The sequence below is a fragment of the Triticum urartu genome, chromosome 2A, assembly GCF_056163025.1.
Source record: "Triticum urartu cultivar PI428250 chromosome 2A, HENAU_Tu73, whole genome shotgun sequence".
In the NCBI taxonomy this organism is placed as follows: Eukaryota; Viridiplantae; Streptophyta; class Magnoliopsida; order Poales; family Poaceae; genus Triticum; species Triticum urartu.
Window position 1 is genome coordinate 575631626 of NC_141874.1, and position 23463 is coordinate 575655088.

Consider the following 23463-nt stretch of genomic DNA (forward strand, 5'->3'; position numbering starts at 1 on the left):
TACGTGCGCGCCACTACTATGACACGTGCGCGCCTCTACATCGACCAGTATGTACGTACACGTTCGCGACCAAAATGACAACGCTACGTACGCTTCGACCAGGTGGGTCCCGACTGTCAGGCACTTCCTTTCCTGCGAAGATGTAGCTGGTCAGTCCCAGCAGTCAGGGGGCGAATCATTTTTTTTGCCCGGACGCACTTCCTTGCGTGCGAAGATGTAGCTGGTGGGTCCCAACAGTCGGGGCCTGGTGGGTCCTAGCAGTCAGGGGGGCAAATCGTTTTTTCGGACGCACTTCCTTGCGTGCGAAGATGTAGCTCGTGGGTCCCAGCAGTCAGGGGGCGAATCATTTTTTCGTGAAATACGGTGGCCCGTCCGGTGGGTCCCCACTGTCAGGTGGAGGAATAATTATTTTGCGCGTAATAAGGAGGCACTTCCTTGCGGCTGCCGTGGACCCAACTGTCAGCCTCTCCATGTACAGTACTCTTCCGATGGAAGTCGGTCGTTGACCACATTGACCACGCCGCGCCGAAAGCACCAGGGCGGTGGTCTGGACAACGGCGAGGCCTAGGAAGGGGACAACGCGGAGCCGGGGAAGACGCAACAACGGAAGCCCGCGCGGAGAGGAGTACAAGGGTTCACTGGTTCTGCTGCGGTGTGAGGCTGTCGTCGCCGCAGAATATGAGGGGGTGTGGGTGAGTAGAGGGATGGCCTGGCTAGCGGTGGGAGTAGTATGGGGCGGTGAGGCCTCCGCGGCATCACAGACGGCCACGGGAGGCAGGAGCACGCGACACGACCGGCGCTGCTTTGGGCGGCTGGAGCAAGAAGACCAGAGGTTGAAGAAGCACTACGGCCGTTGGATGGACATCGTACGATCACTGCAGCTAGAATCGTTTATATTGACAAAGTTGACAAAGCCCTTGGTACGCGTTAACTTAGTAGGCCCATAGCTCGGATTTGGCAGAGAACATATAGCCCATTTGCGATTTGTAAGAATGTACAGCCCATTTTTTAATTCTAATGGAATTTACTACAACCCATTTACAGTTTGTTAAAAGTACAACCCAACTTCTAGCTAGGACAAGATTAATAATTTCAAACAACCGCTCAAAATAGAATTCAAAAAAAAATCCCACATTTTGATGGGATCCGAAATATTTGTATCCGAAATTTTTAGTCAGGTTAAATATAATTTCAAAATAAAGTTGTATTACGTTAAAATTCAACGAAATATTGCACGCACAACAAGTAATGAAATTAAAATTTTCAAATTCGAAAAATAATATATGTTTCAAACTAATTACGTGTTTGGTGCATAGTAACTGTCCAGTTATTATAATTACATCCCATTTATTATTTCTTAAAGTTCATTTTCTTGTTAAGCATAATGCATACTATCGGATTTCGGGTTCCGGTAGACCGTTGAGGTTCGAACACTGGGGTGCGCGCGGATATTTCGCCTTCTACCTACCTGCACCCCTCCGCCTCGCTAAGATCTAAGCTATGGAAAGAACATCACAAGAGACACAGGGTTTATACTGGTTCGGGCCACCGTCGTGGTGTAATACCCTACTCCAGTGTGTGGTGTGGTGGATTGCCTCTTGGGCTGATGATGATGAGCAATACAAGGAAGAACAGCCTCGCGAGGGTCTGTTCTTGGCCGTGGGGATGAACTGCTAGGAGGAGTTCAGTCACCCTTCTCTCTCTCTGTGTGTGTGATGCTACTCGATCCGATCCCAGCTTGTTTCTGGGTTGGCCGATTCTAGATCTCCTGATTACCATCTGATCCCTTCCCTGTGGATGGCTAGTCCTATTTATAGGAAAAGGCCCTGGGCCTCTTCCCAAATATTGAGCGGGAAGGGCGGCAACAATTGGCCATTTTGAAGGGGAACATCTGGTAGACTTATCCTGACTAAAGTTAGTCCCCGCCTGCCAAAGACTCTGGTGGTGACACTGGCTTGGGCTCCACAATGACTTCCTCCCTGCCGTTGGACTGGTCTTGGTCTCGTTGAACCGAAACGGGTGCCTTTGCTTGATGCTCTCGCCTGCGCTTGCTCCCTTTGCACCAAAGAGGAAAGGAGGACACTGCGCGGGCTAGCATACGCCTGGCGCCTTTGGTCGTCACGGCTTGCGTCACGGGCACCTCGTGAGGTACCCCGCCTTGATCTCTCCGCCTCCTCGCGAGCTAGCCTGATGAGGCCGTGTGTGAGGAAGTTTCGTGTCGTCCGCCCCGCGAGGCTTGGCCCCTCGCGAGGGTCTTGGGTCTGTGTTGATGAAGATGGGCCGTGCTGGGCCTCCTTTTGAGCCACACCGCAGGCCGCAGGCAGGCAAGTCTGGGGACCCCCGTTCCTAGAACGCCGACAGTAGGCCCCGGGCCCAAGGCGCGCCCGGACTTGGCCGTGCAGGGAGGCGAAAGGGCAAGGGCGAAGCGCCACGGGCCCTAACAGCATGCGGCCTTGGGCGCCGCGTGGCGGTTGATTGGGCGTTGGCGGCACTGTTCCCCCATGCCCCCTTATTTTGCGCCTTGCTAGGCAGACTTGTAGTCGTACACAGCCGCTCCCCTTTCTGTTGCTCGAGCGCCCTCTGTCCTTCCTCCGCTAGAACTCCAGCTTCTATTTTCAACCCAATCTCGAACCTCCCCCCTTCCTATCGCCATGGCTCCGACGAAGAAGGGAAGAGGGAAGAAACCCATGCCTCCGCCTTGCTCGCCACCGTTGGCGGCCCCCGCCGAGGGCTTGGGCAAGGTCAGCTTGGCTCTGGCTACTATCTTCAACGAATGCGAGAGGACGACGGCCTGGCCCATGTCCCACTTCACCATCGTCAGGATAGCCACCGAGGTCCCGTATTTTGCCGACTCCCTGTGGGAGGGTCTGGTTCCCCACTTTTCTGATTTCTTCAATGTCGTGCTTTCCCACTATCAGATCCACATGATGCATCTGGGTCCTGAATCCATCACCCTCCTTTCGGTCTTCGCCTTTGTTTGCGAGGCAATGATGGGCATCCTTCCTTCGGTTGCCTTACTGCACCACTTCTTCTCTCTGCGCCTTGTCGACCCTACCCAATGCTGGGCGTGCGTGAGCTTCGTTGCCGCGTCTGAGAAAGCGGCCTTAGGGATTGACTTCAGGCTCCCTCTGCCTGCGGCTGGGTTCCGCGAGCGGTGGCTGTATGTGGATGTAGGGGTACCCAGCCCCCTGCTATCGGAGCCAACTTCGCCTACTGTCCCCAATTCGGGCTGGGGCCAGGAGACGCTTGAGAGCCCCTGGCTCGTCTTCGTCAGGCACCGCTTCGCGTTCTTGAGGTCACTTGGCGTGACAGCGCCCAAGGTGGTGAAGGAGTTCCTGCTTCGCCGCATTGCTCCTCTCCAACGCCACTCCCGCCGGATGTGGGCCTTCAGTGGGCGTGATGATCGTATGAGGCTCCAGGAAGAGGACCTGACGCCTGAAGTGCTGAGGACAGTGCTCTTGATCCTGACTGGGGACCCCAACCCCAGCAGCATCCAGCAGGGAGGGGCCTTGCTGTACCTCTGCCAGAACAAGGGCGATTTTGTGAATCAGATGCCTATCTTTGATGAGTGGGGGCCGCACCCCGCCGGCCTCCAGGGGCCTCGCGAGAACCCAGTGATGGTGACTGCCCTTCCAGTCGGCCAAGGCGGCTCTTCCTCAAGTGGCGGAGAAGGGAGGCATGAGGCGCCAGAGGCCGAGGGGGCTCCCAGCGGGGTGACAGCGCCGGGCGATGCTCATGAGGGAGCAGCTCTTGGGGCCCGTGCCGCTGAGGCTGAGGGTGGCAAGGAGCTGCCCTCAGCGCCTGCGACTGAGGCCCCTGAGGCTCCAGCCACTTCTCTTGGCGAGGCGATCAGCTGCGCGCATCAGGCAGGCGCCCCTGACGCAGATCGCCTTGACGCTCCGTCTTCGTCGCAGGTTGATCCCTATGCTCAACTCTTGGGCCGCTTCCGCGTGGACTTTGAGGCCCTCCGGAAGAGAAGGGAGGCCCTGGGCGGCAATTACCCTTGTCGCCTGCTGAAACGTAGGAAGTACTTTGCCACTGATGAGTAAGCCTTCTCCTTTCCCAGCTCCCGATCCTTCTATTGCTTTTACTGATCCTTCCAGCCGAGCTCGCGGAGACGGCTGAGGTGCCGTCCCCCTTGGCTCCGCCCCCTCCACCGTCCTCAAGTGCTCCGAGCAGCAGAGCCCTTGTGGTGAGGGTGATCGGAGAGGCGAGCCGTCCCGAGGCGCATCGTGGCCCTGCGCACCTCGCGATCCTCCTTCGCGGGCCTTCTCGTGGCATAGCCAGCCTGCCGTGGGCTTCTCGCCTGGTCGTGGACTGCGATTGGCTGAGGCACTCCCTGCGCTCTTCATCTGGGGACGGGCTGGCTCCAGGCTGGGCTTCTGGCATGGTGTGCCCGGCCGTCGCGAGGGTGCCAGCCCCCGGCCCCCTGCCCGGAGGGGGAGTGCCGATTCGTGGTCCCCGGCGCTTGCTCGGGGCAGATGATAGTGTGGAAGACATGCTCGAGCGCGCCCGGGAGCGTCGCGCTCTTCGCCAAGGATTCCTTCGAAGGGAGGCTAAAGCGGTGAGCCTGCTTGGTGAGGAGCTTGCTGATGAAGACGCTCGCCTTGAGGCCGAGGGCCTGCGCCTGGCTGCAGAGAGGCGCGAGCTGGAGGGCGCCATCGCCCTTGCGCGTCGTCAGCGCGATCTTGACGACGCAGAGGCCAAGGCGTCGCTGGTGGCCTCTCGGGAGGCCCGATCTCGGGCCGCTGAGGAGGCCCTGGAAGCCGACCGGCGGCGAGAGGCGGCGGAGGAGCGGGCTCGGGAGCTCTTGGCCTGGTGCCACTCACTGGAGGAGCAAGTGGAGCTGCGCGAGGCAGCCCTCGCGTTGATGAAGGTGGCCTCTGGCGACCCAGCAGAGCTCCAGAAGCGCGAGGAGGCGCTGACGCTGGAAGTCGCCGAACGTACCCGCGAGTACGAGCGTCTGGAGACGAGGGAGCGCTTGGTGACACAGGCGGAGGATGATGTCGCTGCACGGGAAGCCTGTGTCCTGGAGGAGGTCGGACGTCGGGTGGCGATGGCGCGCTTGAGCCTCGAGCACGAGTTCGAGGAGAGGCTGGAGTTGATCCGGGCTGAGGCTGAAGGTAGGACTGCTGCCTTGAGGGCCAAGCTGGAGGAAGCGACGCGGTGGGCCGATGCTTTTCGGGCCGCCCTTGAGGTAGCGCAAGGGGAGTCAACCACCTCCCAGGCCGAGGTGCTCCTTCTACGCCAGCGGGTGGAGGAGGCCGAGGTCGTCGCGCGCCAGAATGCGGACGAGATACATCAGCAGCGGATCCTGGAGCATGAGCATGGCCCCATGCTCACCACGCTCCGGGAGAGAGCCAACACAGCCTTGGGAAACATCTGCGAGGCGGCTGTTGGTGAGCCGCACGCAGTCAACTACGCCGGCAACCTTCAGTTCTTCACCGATGTGGTGACGCAGCTGGAGGCGCGGTCGGTCAGGGCCGACAGGTTGGTGGAGGAGAGGAGCCGCGCCCTGCTCGGGCGCGCCTTTTCTCGCGTCTTCAGCCATCTCCGGAACATGGATCCCCACTTTGACTTCGACGCCGCCATCGCCCCAGTCCCCCAGTCCGTCCGAGACGACCTGGCGCACTGGGTGGAAGACAATGTGGATGCTCTTGTCAGGGCCTTCGCTTCAGACAACGACGGTGTGATCGTGGCTGCTAACGAGGGCGGTGTGGTGAACGGCCCTGATGCCGCTGGCGGCGACGCAGACAGTGATGGCGAGTTCAGCGACGCCAGCAATGGTTCGGGTGGTGCTCCTGAGGACGCATTGGGGGATTTATCCGACTGATCATGCATCGTTCCTGTTTCCTTACCCTGCATGAATAGAACTCAGGTTGTGGCCTGATGGCTGTGAGAGCATTTTGGAGGGGGAGCCCCTCATGTAAAACTTGTGTTCATCGTATTAGTAGACGTTACATTGCCCATGCGCCCGCGCCAAGTGGTTGGCTTAAGCGATGCGCTGGTCGGCTAGTTTACCTTTGTCCCGTGCGGGCCCTAAGGTAGCCTGTGGGAGGCTGTGGTGTCCCGAGTGTTCCTTGATCGAATCCGTAGGATCTACAGTAAAAAACCTCCTGAGAGGACACGGCGGCGGTAGTCTGGGCTGCACGCAAGCTAGGCCTGACCCGGCTCGCGAGGGGCTCACGAGGGGAGGCAGCTGAGGCGAAGTGGTAACCAAAACGCGAGAAATTGCTTGAACAAGACTAAGCACCCCTTCCCCGAACACACGCAAATCTCAAATGCGAATCCAACTTAAATCCAGCGGGGGAAAGCGACAACCAAAGGGAAAAGCAACGAAAGCAGACAAAAGGCCGCGTCCGGCACCTAATCTAGTCTTGGACGTCTTCTCACCAGCGCGGAGCTAAGTGCTCCCACTGGGCGTTGGAGGGAGCCCCAGGGCCTGAGGCCGGCACCCCAGAGACTCCGGGGCGTGTACAGCCCCACTCATTATTACGTGAGAGTGTCACGGGACGGCGAGCTTCACAGGCACTGGGCCTTCTTCACAGGAACCGGCCTTGCTTCATATCGCCAGACGAGGGCCCCGCCTTGCGCCACACTCTAGTGCCATCAACGACGACCAGAAACCAGGACGCCGCCGATGGGGTAGAGCGGTCGCCAGCGGTTCCCCCGACGACCACGGGTCCTCCGCCAGGGGCAGGCCCTGAGGCACCTCCCCAGCAGAGGGCCTACCTCCTGAGAACACCTTTCTCCGAACGCCGCGGTGGTGATGTCGGATCTCGGCCCCTCTCCAGCAGCCCCCTGCGCCCTCCTCCCGAGGGGTAGGAGACTGTGGGAGCAGGGCTGCTGCTCGCTGTGGCGACCTGCACCTCTTGCGATCCATGATTAGCGTATGCCTCCTCCTGAGGAATTAGCGGTACCCGATAATCGTTGCCTCCAGTGTGGCCAGTGGGACCGTCCCGGGGCTCCTGGAAGGGCTCAGCTTCTGGTGCCTCGTCCCCCTAGCTTGGGCTGAGGAGCGAGCCTTGTTCGCCCTGGTGAGGGTGTCCTTGGTCCATCATGAGGGGCACGTATTCTTCTGGCGCCGTCATCCCGAAGGCCATGCCGTAGTGCTCCGCGTGCCACGCAGCCCTGCTTGACGCGCCCACCGTGGGGCGGTAGCGCGGCTGTCCACTGGGGCCTTGGGTCGCGTCGAGTCCTTCTTCTTCGCGGACTGGGAGCGGGGGCAGCGCTGCCGCCGGTCCGGTGCCGACAGCTTCGCTGGCGTTGGAGTAGCCTTGGAGCCAGCGGGCGCGCGCGGAGCCCCCGCACGGGCCGTCTCGGGCTTGAGATGGGAGCTGGGTGTAGAAGGGGTGAGCCCCCGAGGCGGCGAAGCCCAGGAGCTCTACCACCCGCTCCAGCAGCACGTCGCGGCCGCCCTCCAGCAGCCTGCACTGCAGCAGCTCTCGGGCCACCGTGAGCGCGGCCCTCGAGTTCGCCTGCTCCCGACGGGTGTATGGTGTCGTGGTCGCGCCGTGATTGGAGGCCCTTGCTGCCCACCGCGCTTGCCGCGGTGTGAGAGCTGTCGAAGCCTGTCCGCATCGCCCGCGGCCCGCAGCGCCCTGCGGACCGCGAGCTGCCTGGGGCACGGGATCGCCCAAAGCAAGCGGCTCTGCGCGGGCGGGCCATGCCGCCCATGGATTTGGGTTGCCTGCCTGGTCGTCTGACATGGTGATGACGACGTGGCGGGACACGAAGCGGTAGAAGGTGGATTCCGGCGCACCCCTACCTGGCGTGCTAAATGTCAGATTTCGGGTTCCGGCAGACCCTTGAGGTTCGAACACTGGGGTGCGCGTGGAGATTTCTCCTTCTACCTACCTGCACCCCTCCGCCTTGCTAAGATCTATTCTATGGAAAGAACAACACAAGAGACACAGGGTTTATACTGGTTCGGGCCACCGTTGTGGTGTAATACCCTACTCCAGTGTGTGGTGTGGTGGATTGCCTCTTGGGCTGATGATGATGAGCAATACAAGGAAGAACAGCCTCGCGAGTGTCTGTTCTTGGCTGTGGGGATGAACTGCTAGGAGGAGTTCAGTCACCCTTCTCTCTCTCTCAATCTCTCTCTGTGTGTGATGCTACTCGATCCGATCCCAGCTTGTTTCTGGGTTGGCCGATTCTAGATCTCCTGATTACCATCCGATCCCTTCCCTATGGGTGGCTAGTCCTATTTATAGGCAAAGGCCCTGGGCCTCTTCCCAAATATTGAGCGGGAAGGGCGCCAACAATTGGCCATTTTGAAGGGGAACATCTGGTACACTTATCCTGTCTAAAGTTAGTCCTCGCTTGCCAAAGACTCTGGTGGTGACGCTGGCTTGGGCTCCACAAAGACTTCCTCCCTGCCGTTGGACTGGTCTTGGTCTCGTTCCACCGAAACGGGTGCCTTTGCTTGATGCTCTCGCCTGCGCTTGCTCCCTTTGCACCAAAGAGGAAAGGAGGACACTGCGCGGGCTGGCGTCCGCCTGGCACCTTTGGTCGTCATGGCTTGCGTCACGGGCACCTCGTGAGGTACCCCGCCTTGATCTCTCCGCCTCCTCGCGAGCCAGCCTGATGAGGCCGTGCCTGAGGAAGTTCTGTGTCGTCCGCCCCACGAGGCTTGGCCCCTCGCGAGGGTCTTGGGTCTGTGTTGATGAAGATGGGCCGTGCTGGGCCCCCTTTTGAGCCACACCGCAGGCCGCAGGCAGGCAAGTCTGGGGACCCCCGTTCCCAGAACGCCGACACATACCTCCTGGGAAAGTTTGCAGCCCAGCGGGGCGGAGAATAACAAGTTTACCCTGATATTGTGTACAACTGTCGGCCCAGTTGCATTGCTGATGTTGAAAAAAAGCTATTTTTTATACACACATTAAAAAATTGTATAGATAAGGAACATTTTTTATACACACATTTAAAAAAATTTAAATACATGGTTAACACTTTTTAAAACATATTTTTTAGTCAACAGTGGGCCCACAGCGAGCGGAGAAGGTCATAATACACATATTTTTTAAATACATGATTAACACTTTTGCAAAAACAATTAGCCCACAGCGAGCCAATTAGCTCCAGTCGGCCCACAGTGGGCCGACAGAGGCCAGTCGGCCAGTTGTAGGTCGACTGGAATCCAATCGGCCTGATGTGGGCTGACTAGGCCCAGTCGGCCTGCAGCGGGCGGACGGTGTATTATTTTTGAAAAAAAATTACCCAGTGTAATATTTATGAAAATTAATAAAAAATGTATTGTTTAAGAAAAAATAGCGAAAAAGGCCTGTGTAGTACAGTACAACCTAACATGGTTACTCGGCCCACATTCAGCGACGCCGGAAAGTCCCAAACAAGGCTTCTGTACAACTTTTTGAAGTCGATGAGCTCAATTAATAACTTAAGAAAAAAGTTAGATTAGAGTGGAACCTAATTAAAAATTGTCACGAGCAAATAAATAATTCAACGGGTCCCACTTGTGCGTGTGTGTGTGCGTGTGTGTGTGTGTGAGAGAGAGAGAGAGAGAGAGAGAGAGACCCATCGGCCGATGCTCATAAATACATCTTTCAGCCATATGCATTGCTGATGCTCAGTAAAAACTTATATAGTTGACACAATCATATAGAACATCATAGCACACTGAACTTGCATACAAAAATTTCACGCAGGCGGCACAATCAGGATGGAAGCAGTGGATCGCTACGGGAAGGGCTATGTTGAAACCAATTAAGTCGTACATAACGGTTCATCATCTTTATCAATGACGGGGAAATATCTTGAATGTTGTGCAAATAAAACAGACAGACAACACAATAAGTTCTCCTAGCACATTAAGTTGACGTACAGCCCTTTCTAAAAAAAGTCCAGGTACAAAATTAGAACAGGTCACAATCAAATGTACTGGCATATCAGTGCTTCACACCCATAGCTCGGATTTAACTAGTATCTGACAAGATTTAGTTGTTACCTCTAATTAGAGCACATCCAGGCAGCCAGCCATGCCTCTTCTCCCAAAGAAGCAGTGGCCTCCGCTGCGCGATGGAGTAGGCCCTGTGCCATCCATCGTTCCGAGCAACACAGGGAAAGTCTGACGTTGACTCCTGTAATGGACATCGTCGACGGACCCTGGCACCAGCGGCAGCGGCAGGACTTCGATTGATGGATTGACCACTTCTTCGACATGCACGAACACTCGATACAGGTACATCCCTAACGTGGCCTGCGGCGGCCTTGGTGGCGACGAATAGTACAACCCCGGTTCCTGCACCGGTATTTCAACACCAATCACCTTCGGTATGGTGGACGGCTTCTTCATCCATGCCAAAACCGTCAGAGCCCAGCTATCTGGACGAACAAACATACTTACAAGCTCACCTCCAAGGTCGTTGATAAGCTCGTTCATGGACTCGTTGTTCCAAGCACGTCGAGGCATGCCGTGGAAGGTAAGCTTTGTTAAAAACTCAAGCTCAGAGGGCACCGAGCCCCATCCTGGGTTCCAGCGATCAAAGCTCACCAGCGCGCCATCGCAGAACAAACGCCGGGAAGGTTCGAACACACGACTCCAGTCGAAAGTTGTCCGGAACCTGACGAAGAAATCAGCCGGTGGCAGACAGACTTCAATGAGCAAGTCACTTATTTGGATGATGTGCGCAATGCCAAGAGCTTTGACAAGGTCATCCGGCGATACGGGAGGCCAGTCGCCGTTGATGGTTACCATCAGCACTTTGCCGGCAAACTTGTCGTCAAGCGCCTCCATGCCACTGTTGAGCGACAGCATGCAGCGACCGAAGGCAGGACGGACCTCAGGATCTCCGGCTCGGAGATCCGCGTTGACTGGCGACATGATAGTGCGCTTGAGTACATGAGGGGGATTTGGGGGAACTAGAGTAGGAATCGAGATTCCAGAGGTGGGGAAGGGGCGGGAGACTGCGGATCAAAAGGTAGCATGAATTTCGAGCACGCGCCAATATGCTCTCGGCGCGCAAGTGCACGAAAACACCGGTGGCGCCCACATGTCGGCCTAAGAGTCCTTATTCATTCTTTTTTGGAGAGCCCGTCCTTTTTTTCAGAATCTTTTGAGAGCCCGGCCTGAGAGTCATAATTGACTTGTTTGGCATTGCGTTACTACTCGGCCCATATTCAATGACACCTCACTGGCCCAAACTAGTGTACATCATCGAAAAGACACTGAGCTCAAATTATATAACTTGAAAAAAGGAGATATACTCTGAACACTGGAGAATGGTGATGCCCTCATTTAGCCCACCAGTAGTTCGAGACAATAAACAGTTCCAAGCAACGATATATACAACATTCAAACACTGACTAGTGACTACTACTGACATAAACAGCAGGACATGATAGTTCATAAGAAGTCTTGATACACCACCAAAACGCACCCATCTGCAGCGCTCAGACTCTCATGATCCAGACGAGAATGACATTCTAAACATAAGCAACTATTACATAGTAAGAGTGACATAGACGAGGATGACCAAATGACAAGGAATATGCATAACAAAAGAAAGAACTACCCATCTAGAACCAGCAGCAAAGACAACAAAGTCATTCGAAGAGATGATCCAACACCATCAAAATTTACAGCCCCGCTTCAGCGACTAGTGATCCAGAGACACCAGTACTCCACCCTTTCGATGCAACAGCCCAATTACCTATCAACCTGAAGGCTCGAACCACATCACTGCCTGTCGTAATTGAGACATCCAAGGATCAAAGTTAATCTGGATGCCTTTGTCATTCTCACCTTCTTTTGGCTGCAGGCTGTATTGTTGACAATCAGGGGAGTTTGCTCCCGAACTCCTAGGGCTCGCCGTGTAGACACAGTTTTCCATAGCAAATAGAGCCTCTCTGCCATCAAGGTCCTTGCCAACGGTGATCTCCTGGTTAATCGGATAATTGAGTCCGAGAAACAGAGAGTGTGAACCAAGGCTGTTTACCCGCCTCCAACTAAAAAATCCTAAAGGCCCCAACAAGCTGGTATCCTGCTCATAGACGTAACAGCCACTGTTCGGATACTCACGTATTACACGGTGCTTGTATACAGTGGGGTTTTTGCAATATTACTTTTCCGGCTCATGTGTCCGAATGATCATCAGTCTTTTGTCGTCGTCTGATTGAGCGAGGAACCAGTTGTGATTCCTTGTTTTTGGCAAAGGTGGTGTGATTACAAAGGGCAGTAACTGTAGGGACACTGCATCATATCAAAAAGGACAGGCATTGTTAATGTAAGATCAGCATTGTTCAGAGTATGAGTAGGATAATGCAAGAAACAGCAATTATATGTCCCTGTTGGAACTAGGAAGAAAATACAGGGAAATGTATATTGGGTTCGAAAATATAGAAGTGCCATGCATGGTTATACTCATGTTATCTTGCAATCGATTCTTCACAGGAAACTACCATGTCATGCATGTTATGTAATCATGTTCTGTCCTCACAAACAAATTCTTCAAGGTAACTAACAGACCATGCATTGTTATATACTCGTGTTCTGTGGGCAAATTTTTTGTGAGGATATTATTCTAGCCATTGATTGCTGAAGGGCGAATATAGGTATGTACACATGGTAAGCATTGCAGGATTTGACTACTTCGAAATATAGAGTTCTCCATATGCACATTTACTTCCCTAATGTATGGTTAGATGAAACCAACAGCGTGGTGCATGTTTCTACATCATGAAAATGAGGAAACTAACATGGCCATTGATACACACTCATATTTAGTAGTAGTATATAGATTACTGTAAAATAAGGATAATATCCATATATTCCTAACCGTTTGATTATTCAGGGTACAAATTGGCTGTAATGACATTGTCACAATCGCATGAATTAACTCATTCCAAATATAGCTGATTTGCGGCGTCTCTAATACATTGCCATAGTTCTACTCAAATTCTGCTCAAACAGAGATATGCCAATCATCACAAAAAGTTCAAACAATGTCATGGCGTCATCATTAACATGAGAGGAAACAACTTACACGCGCCGTCCCAGCAATACGTGGTGCCATCTGCTTTGTCAATCGCGTAGATGATGCCATTGTGTTCAATAGCATCATAGAAGTGTGTATCAGCTTTGACGATGATCCACTGCGAGCCGAGTTGTCTCCAGCTAAAGAAGGCACCGGTGTAAAGATAGGAGAGTCCACGGTCGAATAAGGCAATTAGCTTGAAGTCTGCGTAATTCGCATGTCGTGTGGGCACTTGGCAGATTACAATCTTCCGCAAAACAAGGTCCGTCCAACTGACGTAGTAATCTAGATGACTTGGACCGCGATGGTAATACGCTATATAATCCAATGGAGGAAGGATAATCTCATGGGAGGTCTGGAAGTTCATGAGCACCAACTTTTTACCGTCTTCTCTGAAGGCAGCCATCCAGTGGGAGTTCATGCCAACCCAGTACATACCTGCCAAGAAGTTTCGGGCGATGGTGATCGGATTGATGTCGAGGGAAATGATGTACGGCGACCCACTACATACCTGCAAAGAAGTTTCGGCTAATGGAGATCAGATTGAAGTCGAGGGGCATCATGCACGCCTCTGTATCATGGTGAGCCAATCTCGCAAGACCAGATAGCAGCAAGCAGGGTGTCTTGAAAAGCTTGGGCCTCGCTTTGACGATGGCCGTGTGCATGTCCCTCGAGCATGCAGCCAGCCGCAGGGCGCTCAACATATCCATACACGAACAACGGAGGTCGAGGATGTCACTAGGGAGATTTCTCCAATCGCGACTCATATGGATGCTGCGCAGTTCGTGTTCGGCCATGGTGGAGTTTGGAAGGGGGCTTGATTTACGGGGGAGAAGGATGTCGGTGCTGGAGCGGCTAGCGAGGGAATAGTGGTGCTGGGGGAGGCGAGTGAGGCGATGGTACATGGGGGCACAGTGAGATGGAGACAGAGAAGGAGATGGAGATGGAGTGGTGCTATGGGAGCGGAGAGGGAGACGAGGCGAGGCGCCAATGTGCTATACAGCGGCGGTGACAGACTGCACTGTGCACAGGGTGAGGCTGACTTTGGTAACCCGAACACGCCGCCTGGACTAGTGTCAGGCGCAGGGTGTTGTCACTTCACTGTGAGGACCAGATGAATAGTATTTTGACCATCAAGTGTACCACAGTTGTACTACTACTACTACTACTACCAATAGGTACATGAGTACTCCAGTATCATCCATATTGCGAGCAGAACCAAATTCTCGTGCATGCCCAATCAACGCTCTGCCGTGATGCATGTAGTGGTCATTCTGGTGCATCAAGGACGGCATGCAGATCGTTCCACACTTGAGAAGAGGAAAAATGGAAAGGTAGAACGCGGCAGCAGAGGAAGAGAACGCTGGCTAACGAGGCTGGGAGGGGATCGAGCAGGAAGTTAATGCTCCACGCCTAAAGGTTTTGGGAAAACCTGATTTTCATAAGGTGACTTATACTCACCTAAACGGAGGGAGTATTCCTTAACCAGATAATGTTGTGTCTCCCACTCACGTGCTCAAAAAAACTATGACACATTTTTTTATCTGTTTGCATAGGTCCCAGGATGGGCACGTACACGAACATGTACGACTCATCAGTCTACCCGCATAGCCTTTTCGTTCAGTCTACCTAGCCGTCTAATCAACTGCCTGCATGCCACTTCTCCCATTTACTTCTCCATCGGGAACCGATTCTCCTCGGCTTCTTCACCTCCCCTTCATCTTCATTTGCATCCAAACCCCACTGTGTTCACATTGTTTTAACCTCTTTAATAATGATCTACTACTTCAGTTAGACTAGCCATCTAATCCTAATTCTCCAAACCATAGCCCTCCGTTCCAGCGGTTCCAAATGGTGATAGAGATCGAGATGCAGGTTTTTAGCGTCCAACATGTCCTCGTGGAAGGCTCGATGCACATAGTTGCCACCGTCACCGTCCACCCAAGGGTTGTTCGGCAGTGGATCAACAATGTATCCAACTCCCTCGAAAAGGTAGAGACGAGGGTCATCGGTCTTGACGCAGAGTACACGGAGCGTGCCCCTGGGAAGATCCAGCGCGCCGCCGTCCTTCAGCTGTGCTTCGAAGATGATGTTTTGGTGTACCACATCATGCACTCGCCCTCCATACCAGGTGAGCTTCACGATTTCTTGTCTCGGGAGGACGTATACTTCTGTGGGGCAGCCATCGAAGGGGACAAACAGAAGCTGGAGCCGTACAAGCTTGATTTGAATAGCATCGCTGACCTACAAACCAGAATCAAAATTCCTGTAGAAGTTTGTGATAAACATACACCATCCCTATTCGACGTAGCAAATTTTGTGGTCGGTACAAATCTTTAGAAGGGTGACGAGACGGTGGCATTAAGGTCGTCTGGATGGGAGAATTATCCCTTGACGTACGAGCAGATAAAATATGTTGCCCTCGATGCCCGTGTGAGTTTCAAGATAGCTGCAAGGTCCAAAGAGCTTGTTGTGAAGCCGTCTCTCACAAAGAATGAGAACAAGAAGAAGAAGAAGAAGAAGAAGAAGAAGAAGAAGAAGAAGAAGAAGAAGAAGAAGAGGAATAAGAAGAAGAAGAAGGCTGCACCAGCAGGAGGGCATTATGGATGGATGAACTATTTCCTCTCTTGTAAAAAAAATTATTTCCTCTCGGTGTATATTGATATAGATGGACTATTTCGATGGTGTGCATGTCTTTGGAACAGAGTAGTAGCGTGGGTCCGCTTGACTATAAGGAACTATTTATCCGCATATATAGCTTTCTCTGCTACTCCTTCAAGTGATCGGTATGCAGTGCATGTGTCCGTAGACATGACAGCTTGTCCATGGAAGTTCAACTACGGCGACCATCACGTTTCATCTCACGATTCCCACGACGCCTCTCCAACCCACGACACCACGCCCCCCCAACGTGCGCCTCACCCCTCTTGGCCGCACCGCCCCTCTGCCTTTGTGTGCATGACATGTGGACCACCTAAAATGCGGCGAGCATCAAGTTTCTACCACAGCCACCCGCGATTCCCACGACGCCGCTCGAACCCATGAAACCACACGTCCCCCGACCTGTGGCTCACCCCTCTTGGCCCCACTGCCCCTCTGCCTACAGGAGCATTACATGTGGACCAGTCACCTATCGGGTCCACATGTTATTGACTCAAAGGTAGGTGTAGTAAGGCGCTGAAGCTCAGTCCCGACGGCCCTGAGAGGGAAATGTAACTCCTGCGCCAGGGCTTGTGGTGCTGCCGCAACACGAACTCGTGCCAAACTCGAGATTTGTTTCTTTACTATACATGCACACAACGATTTAATGGACATTATAATCTCAACATGTGATGGGGAGCTCTAAATTTGAATTTGAAACTTATAAAACAAAAAGATTCAAAACAAATAAACTGGGAGAGAGGGAGTATATTGTAGGATGTGTCCCATACAAAATAAGTCCCCTGGTTTGTCACCGCGCAGATGCAGTTAGAAAGGAGCACAACGTCTTCCTACATGTACGGCAACAAATCGGCCGCAGACAGCATGGTCCGCCTTTGACCGCCATGTGCAAGGTTCGTGCTATCTTATTCAATCTCACTGTGGTTCCATCATACCAATTCATGCGGTGGTCCGTTGCATGGCTGATCCCAATGTTGGACAAAGGTTCTACAGGAATGGTTTCACCGTTGTAAATGTTGTGCAAATTGATGTTGGTACCCTCCCGTACATATGCAAGCCAATCTCCACTCACACCGAGCCTAACCTGTGAAACAGTGGGCAGGGGAAGAATTAGGAAATGGACCCAGAAGTAGTCTTTAGAATGCATTTACTACGTGATCAAACTCATCTTACCTGCTCATCGGAGGAAATCCAAGTGCCCCTCAACGTCGGCATCTCAAGGGGCGTCAACTTGCAACTACGGCCACGCCGTGCTGGAGAGACCCCCAAGGAAACATCCTCGTGCGTTCCATGGAACATCAAGATGCATTTGTATGAGTAGTTTATCTTGTGAGAGAAAAGGATGAACGAGGGAAGGCCTCTAGAGATAGAGATGGACACTACTACTACCAATGTCCTGGCCCGTGCGTTGCAATGGATCCAAAGTAGTAGAATAATACTTGTTCACATGCTTGAAATATAAACACTCTAGTTTTGATATACATGTGTCAGCAGACATGACAGCTTGTCCATGGAAGTTGAACCACGGCGACCATCACGTTTCTTGTTTCTACCACTAAGCCACTGAAGTTCGGTCCCGTGGGCCTCGAGAGGGAAATGTAACTCCTGCAGCAGGCCTTGTGGTGCTCCCGCAGTACGAGCTCGTGCCAAAACTGGAATTTGTTTCTTACTACTACCAACTAGTACTAGTAAGGTACACGTGCATTGCACGCATGAGATTCTGGTGGTTTGTGCATTATGCTTCTAGATGTGGAGCTTTCTGGATTCTAACATGTGGCAAAATCTGGTGGAATGTAAGGTTAGGAAAGTTTGATTAACTTAGGCGAGTGTTTGATTCAAGCCACGCCTTAGGCAAGGCACACTAAGGCCCCACATGACATACACACAAAAATGTGGCAAGATTCCCTTAGGCTTGCCAACTTGTTTCTCTCGTTTTGAAGAACTAATAACTTTGCCTAAGCTTAGTTGTGGAAAGGTTAGGGTCTGTTTGATTCAAAGGATTTTCATAGGATCTTTGAAGGATTATAATCCTTAGGAATTTTTCCTACGTTGGTCGTTTGATTCGTAGGATTGGATCATGTAGAATATTTTCCTAAGGATTCATTTGTACTACGTTTCACAGGAATTCTAACATGCACTCCAACCTCTTGAAAGAAATCCTTTGTTTTTCATGTGACATAATCAAACAAACTCAAATCCTATAGGGATCCAATGAACAAGCCATTCCAATCCTACTTTTTTTCCTATTCCCGTGTTTCTGCAATCCTATGAATCAAAGAGGCCATTAGTCATGAATTAAGTTCAACCATGGAGTCTTCTAGATTATACATGTGGCAGAATCTGGTGGATGATATCCAACGGCCAGTAGTGCTTGGATTTGCCATCTTTGTATCGTCGGATTGGCTTCATCCAACGACCAACTTTCAAAGTTTTTCACACACTATATAGGGGGTATAGATATAGATGTGCCGGTCCGTTGCAATGGATCCAAAGTATATATATCTATTTAGTGGAGTGCACTCTAAACACATTATCTATTTATTTTTCTCTAACCTTCCGTAGCCATGCAACCAAGCCACATAAGCTTCATGGGTGCCCCCCACATCATATTATTCATACTACGTTGATTGAAAAATCGATAAATCACCCAAAACAAGATCTTCCCATTTTTTGTTCCTACGATGTTGTGTCGTGCACGTACCTACTAGTTGTATAGTGGTAGTACTAGTAATATAGTATTAGGAGTACAAACTTGGTACTAGTAGGAGTAGTACTAGTACGGAATGCTCCTACTCTATCAACGAGCCCCGTCTGACACCAATTTTCTTGGCTTCCGTGCTACAGCTAGATCTTCCCCTCGTTTCTTTTTTCCAACCTGGCGGCGGGCGGGGTGTCGGTTTGCTCAACGGCGGTCCCACATGAAAGTGAAAATGCTAGGAAACATGCCATCCCTAAGCCATGTGTCATGCCGGACGGGCCGTGTTGTACTCCCGATTCCCGGGCGTGTGGGGGTGCGACGCGAACGCGGCAGGCCTTTTCCTTTTACCAGCAATGTGCTCATGTGTTGTGACGGATCCAAAGTAGTAGAATAGTAGTGTTTGTTCACAAATTTGAAAGAAATCACTATTTTTTTGATATACTCCTAATATATTACTCCCTCCGTACCTAAATTTTTGTCTTTTTTGAGATTTGAAATGGACTATCACATACGGATTATATAGACATATTCTAGTGTTTCTAGCAAGATGCCCGCGCGTTGCACGAAGTTGATGGAAAAGGTAAGCACAACTTATAAATTGACGGATGGAGTACTAGTTACAGTGATGCATATAATTAAGCAAAGGGATCGCACATGTCGGTATTGACTGGAACGAGAATGCAACAACACAGAATTAAGGCCACGATGATGCGATCGCAGTGGTGGTTACAGAAGACAAGAAGAAAGATGGATCCACGAACGTACGACCTACTCCTCCTCAACTTAGTGCGCCGGGCCACCGACCGGCGGCTAAGGAGCGGCGGCTTTTGTGGCGAGGTCGAGGTGCTTCTCAGCAAAGGCATCCAAGGCTTCCAGCCGGTTGAGGAAGGCCAACGTCGTAGCGTCCTCACTGGCCTCGTAGATACCTATGTACATGATTTCCTCGTACATGTGGATGTGTAGGTCGACGAACTCTTGCAGGGCGAGGCGCCTCGCGGCGAGCGCGACCTCCAGGTGGACATTCTTCGTGGCGTCGGCGGGCAGTCGCAGGGCCACCAGTGCTTGAAAGAGGTTCCGGCCATAGAGGCCGATTAGGGTGGCAGGCAATGAGGAGCCCGGGCGCGCAGGCTGGAGGAGTACGGCGATGTCGTCCGCGAGCTTCTTGAGGACGGTGAACTTGTTGCTGGTGGCAACGATCATCTGGTCCAACTGAGAGTCGTAGTTGGCGTCGAAGGCGGCCATCCACCAGCCGGTCTCCAACATCGTCTGGAGACGATCCTCGGCGCCATGCCGCAGGCCGGCGTCGTGGACCATATGGCGCAGCCGCTGGCCGCTCACGAGCATCGCCGCCATGGGTCTGGAGTGAGCTCTTTTGCGCTTGGTGTAGGTGCTTAGGCAAATGTTTAGGTGTGTACGATGTAGTAGATGCATTGGAACGGAGGGGCGCCTTTATATGAGGGCAAACTGCATTGCATTCACATCGTGTAGCCTCTTTTCCCGGACCTCCTCCCATTACTTCCCTCATGCATTAATTGAAGGAGGATGCATTGGCCATTCTGCATTAAAGCCATATTGGGAATTGCGCCGCCCGCTGTCAAATCGAATACTCCCTCCGTCTAGGTGAGTATTAAGTCATCTTACGAAAACCAAATAGTAAACACATAGGCGTGGTGCATTAACTCTCACGTTGTTTCTTATTTTTTGACATAAATAGAGGAATCAACCAAGAAGAGATGTGGGGCTTGTATGCTTTTAATGACTTGAGACTATCAAACATGACATGCAGTGGTCAGTTCGTTGCACAAGAACAAATACAACCCACGTCAGCACACACGCATCTTATATAGCATCACCTCCAATAGCTATAAAAGATGAATGAGACCAAATTATATCTCATCTAGATGAGTTCTAGAAAAATTGTATTAATAATACTTAGTACTCCTGCGCCATGTATCATATATTAGTATCATGTAGTACTTTATTTATTTATGAGGTATCCAGATGGCACTGCACCACCAAGAAAAGAAGGTAACATCAAAATTATGGACTACTTTTTTGAGTATGGTTGTAAGGTCCAGTCATAGTCACTTGTTGAAATCTCTAAAAAGACAAATACTCCCTCCGTCCGGAAATACTTCTCATCAAAATGGATAAAAGGAAATGTATCTAGACGTATTTTAGTTTTCGATACATCTCTTTTTATCCATTTTGATGACAAGTATTTTCGGACGGAGGGAGTAGAAAACAGAGTTGGTGATGATGGTGTGCGTGCCAGCCTGCAATATAGGCCATCGGATTTATATCTAACGGATAGGAAAGAAACTATGGCAATTTTGCAAAAATATACCCACACGTCTCTCCATGTTCGCAAATAAGGCCTTCCCTTGTTCAACCTTTTCTCTCACAAGATAAACTACTCATACAAATGCATCTTGATGTTCCGTGCAATGCACGGGCAGCTAGCTTATTTCTTTTAAAATAGTTGCTGCGATAATTGGGTTGAAGTGATATATTTTATGTCTGTCTCGAATGATTTTAGATTCACTGGTAGTAACAAAGAAAAGTTTGCCTTGTTAATTAACAGAAAATTGGGTGAAAACTATCACATGAGGCCGGTAAAAACAAGGCACACTGGGTTCAGTGTCATCGTCACTACAGCTGTGCGCACGCGAGAAGTCTACATATCGAGGGGGCTACCGAGCGAGGCAACGAAACACAATGTTTGAGAGAGAAACCAATTGACAGATTATGATCAGATCGAGTTGTCACCCTTCTGCTGTCATTGTTGGGGGGGGGGAGAGAAAGACGTATCGAGAGTGTGCGCGGTAGGCACAGAGGCACAACTAGCGAGTGTGTGTGCGTGTGTGTTTGAAAGAGGAGTAGATATATTATTATCAAGATTGATGTGCCACCCTACTAGCTCCTTCGGTGTCGGGTAGTGTGTGTGTGTGTATGTTTGAGAGAGAAGCCAGTCGATAGATTAGTATCAAGATCGAGGTGTCACCCTACTCCTTCGGTGTTGGGAAGTGTGGGTGTGTGGGGAGGGGGGCAGTGACACTCAGATATCTCTACTCTTATAAAAAACAGAGTTGGTGATGACGGTGTTCCTGCCATCCTACAATATAGGCCATCCAGTTTATATCCGACGGACAGGAAGGAAACTATGGCAATTTTGCAAAAATATACCCACACCCCTCTCCGCATTTGCAAATAAGGCATTCCCTCGTTCATCCTTTTCTCCCACAAGATAAACTTCTCATACAAATGCATATTGATGTTCCATGCAACGCATGGGCATCTTGCTAGTAGGGAGAAGAAGTTTGTGTGACACATATCTAGCTATATTAAGGGATAGGTAGATAGCATATGTGTGAGAGACATTAGTGGCTGTGGGTGGGCGGAATTAAAGGGGTGGGCGTGTTAGACATAGAGAGCGTGTGTGTTTCTGCGTGAGAGACTTGTAGGACGGGGTAGAAAGACGAATTTAACCCTGACAGAGGGAGAGAAATACATGAAGTGCGCGTGTGTGATTCCGATGCCCACAGGGAAATGAGATATGTATGCGTGTGAGAGAGATTGCCCAATTCATTCACGTATCACTATCTACCGATCGTGGACGTGCATGGCTTGAACATAAGTAAATATCTACTTCGTATCATGGCCAAAGGTACAATATCGATTCAACCTATAAAGATTGGACACTCACATATCACATTTTTTTATTTAAATAAGCCTTTTTAGTTGTGCATGCCAAAGTTACAGTGATGTTTCTTCAAACAACCAATGTAGCTATCATGAACATGCACCATTGTTACTCTTGCATTCAAATTCATTAGTCTTGGATGATCTAAGTTTCTATTTTGAAGTAATATATGTAATATTCATATATGAATTCAACGGGTACGCAATTTATGAAATGGAGGCTATGTAATCATATGAGGTAACACTTTTAAGTAGCTGACTACAATATCCATTTCTTTTTGTGCGCCTCTACACTAACACATCAATGCATTATGTTTAAAGTAAATAACCAATGGCACTAAATTATCTATTTACACGAGAAATACATAGGTTGAGCGTTTGATCCCTTTTTTGTGAATGCGCCACTACACCCGTATGATTGGCCGCGCCCGTGTGAACGTCCAAGTTATCGGCGCATCATCCCGAGTTATTGTCTTTTTTCTGGGGTGGACTTCACACCAGTTATTAACTGCTGATGCGTGCCCCGTGTACACAGTCTAGCATGACCTTCCTGCTAGCACGGTCCAAAATTAGTTGAAACTGGATACGAACGATCCCGCGGGCGGCAAAATCTCCCGCCTCCTTCTAAAATTTCCGCCACCTTAGTCTTTAGCATGCGAAATCCCCCTTTTGTCCTTGGTGCACGGAGACCAACAGTTACAATACCGCCCTCATCTACATGATAGGTCAGGGCTGCTTTGGTAACTTCCGGTTCCCCACTACACGGCACCCCCATTTCCTCTCCCCCTCCCGCAAAAACGACTAATTCCACAGCACCAGAGCATCTTACATCACGCCATCCGTACTTCATCGCCCTTTCTCCCCTCCCCTCTCGAAACCCTAGACTGCTCATCCACTGCCGTACCATAGCCCATTCACTACCAGCAGTGTCCACCTCGCCGGATCTGCTTCTGCGGCCGCATCTACCCTGCCCACCTCCCCTAGAAACAAGTAGACTGCTCATCCACCACTGTACCACAGCCCATTCAGTGTAGGCCTTGTCCACGGCGCCGAATCTGCTTCGCCGGTACTCTCATCAACCGCCACGCATCTGCAGCGGCTCATTCGTACTCCCCATCGGAGATGCTTCGTCCACACACCCCCGGAGCTGCCCCATTGACGCTCCCGTCGACGGCCTCTGATCCTCTTCGCCGACACCTTCCTCAACCCTACCGGAGCTGCTTCACCGACACCTTCCTCAACCCTACCAGAGTAGCTTCGCCTATATCATTCTCAACCCTACCGGGGCCGCTTCGCCAACTCACAAGTCCACGGCCTCGGATCCGCTTCCTCGCACCCTCATCCAACCTACCGGAGCAGCTTCTGACACCCCATCCACGGCCGCAGATCCGCATCGTCGACACCACC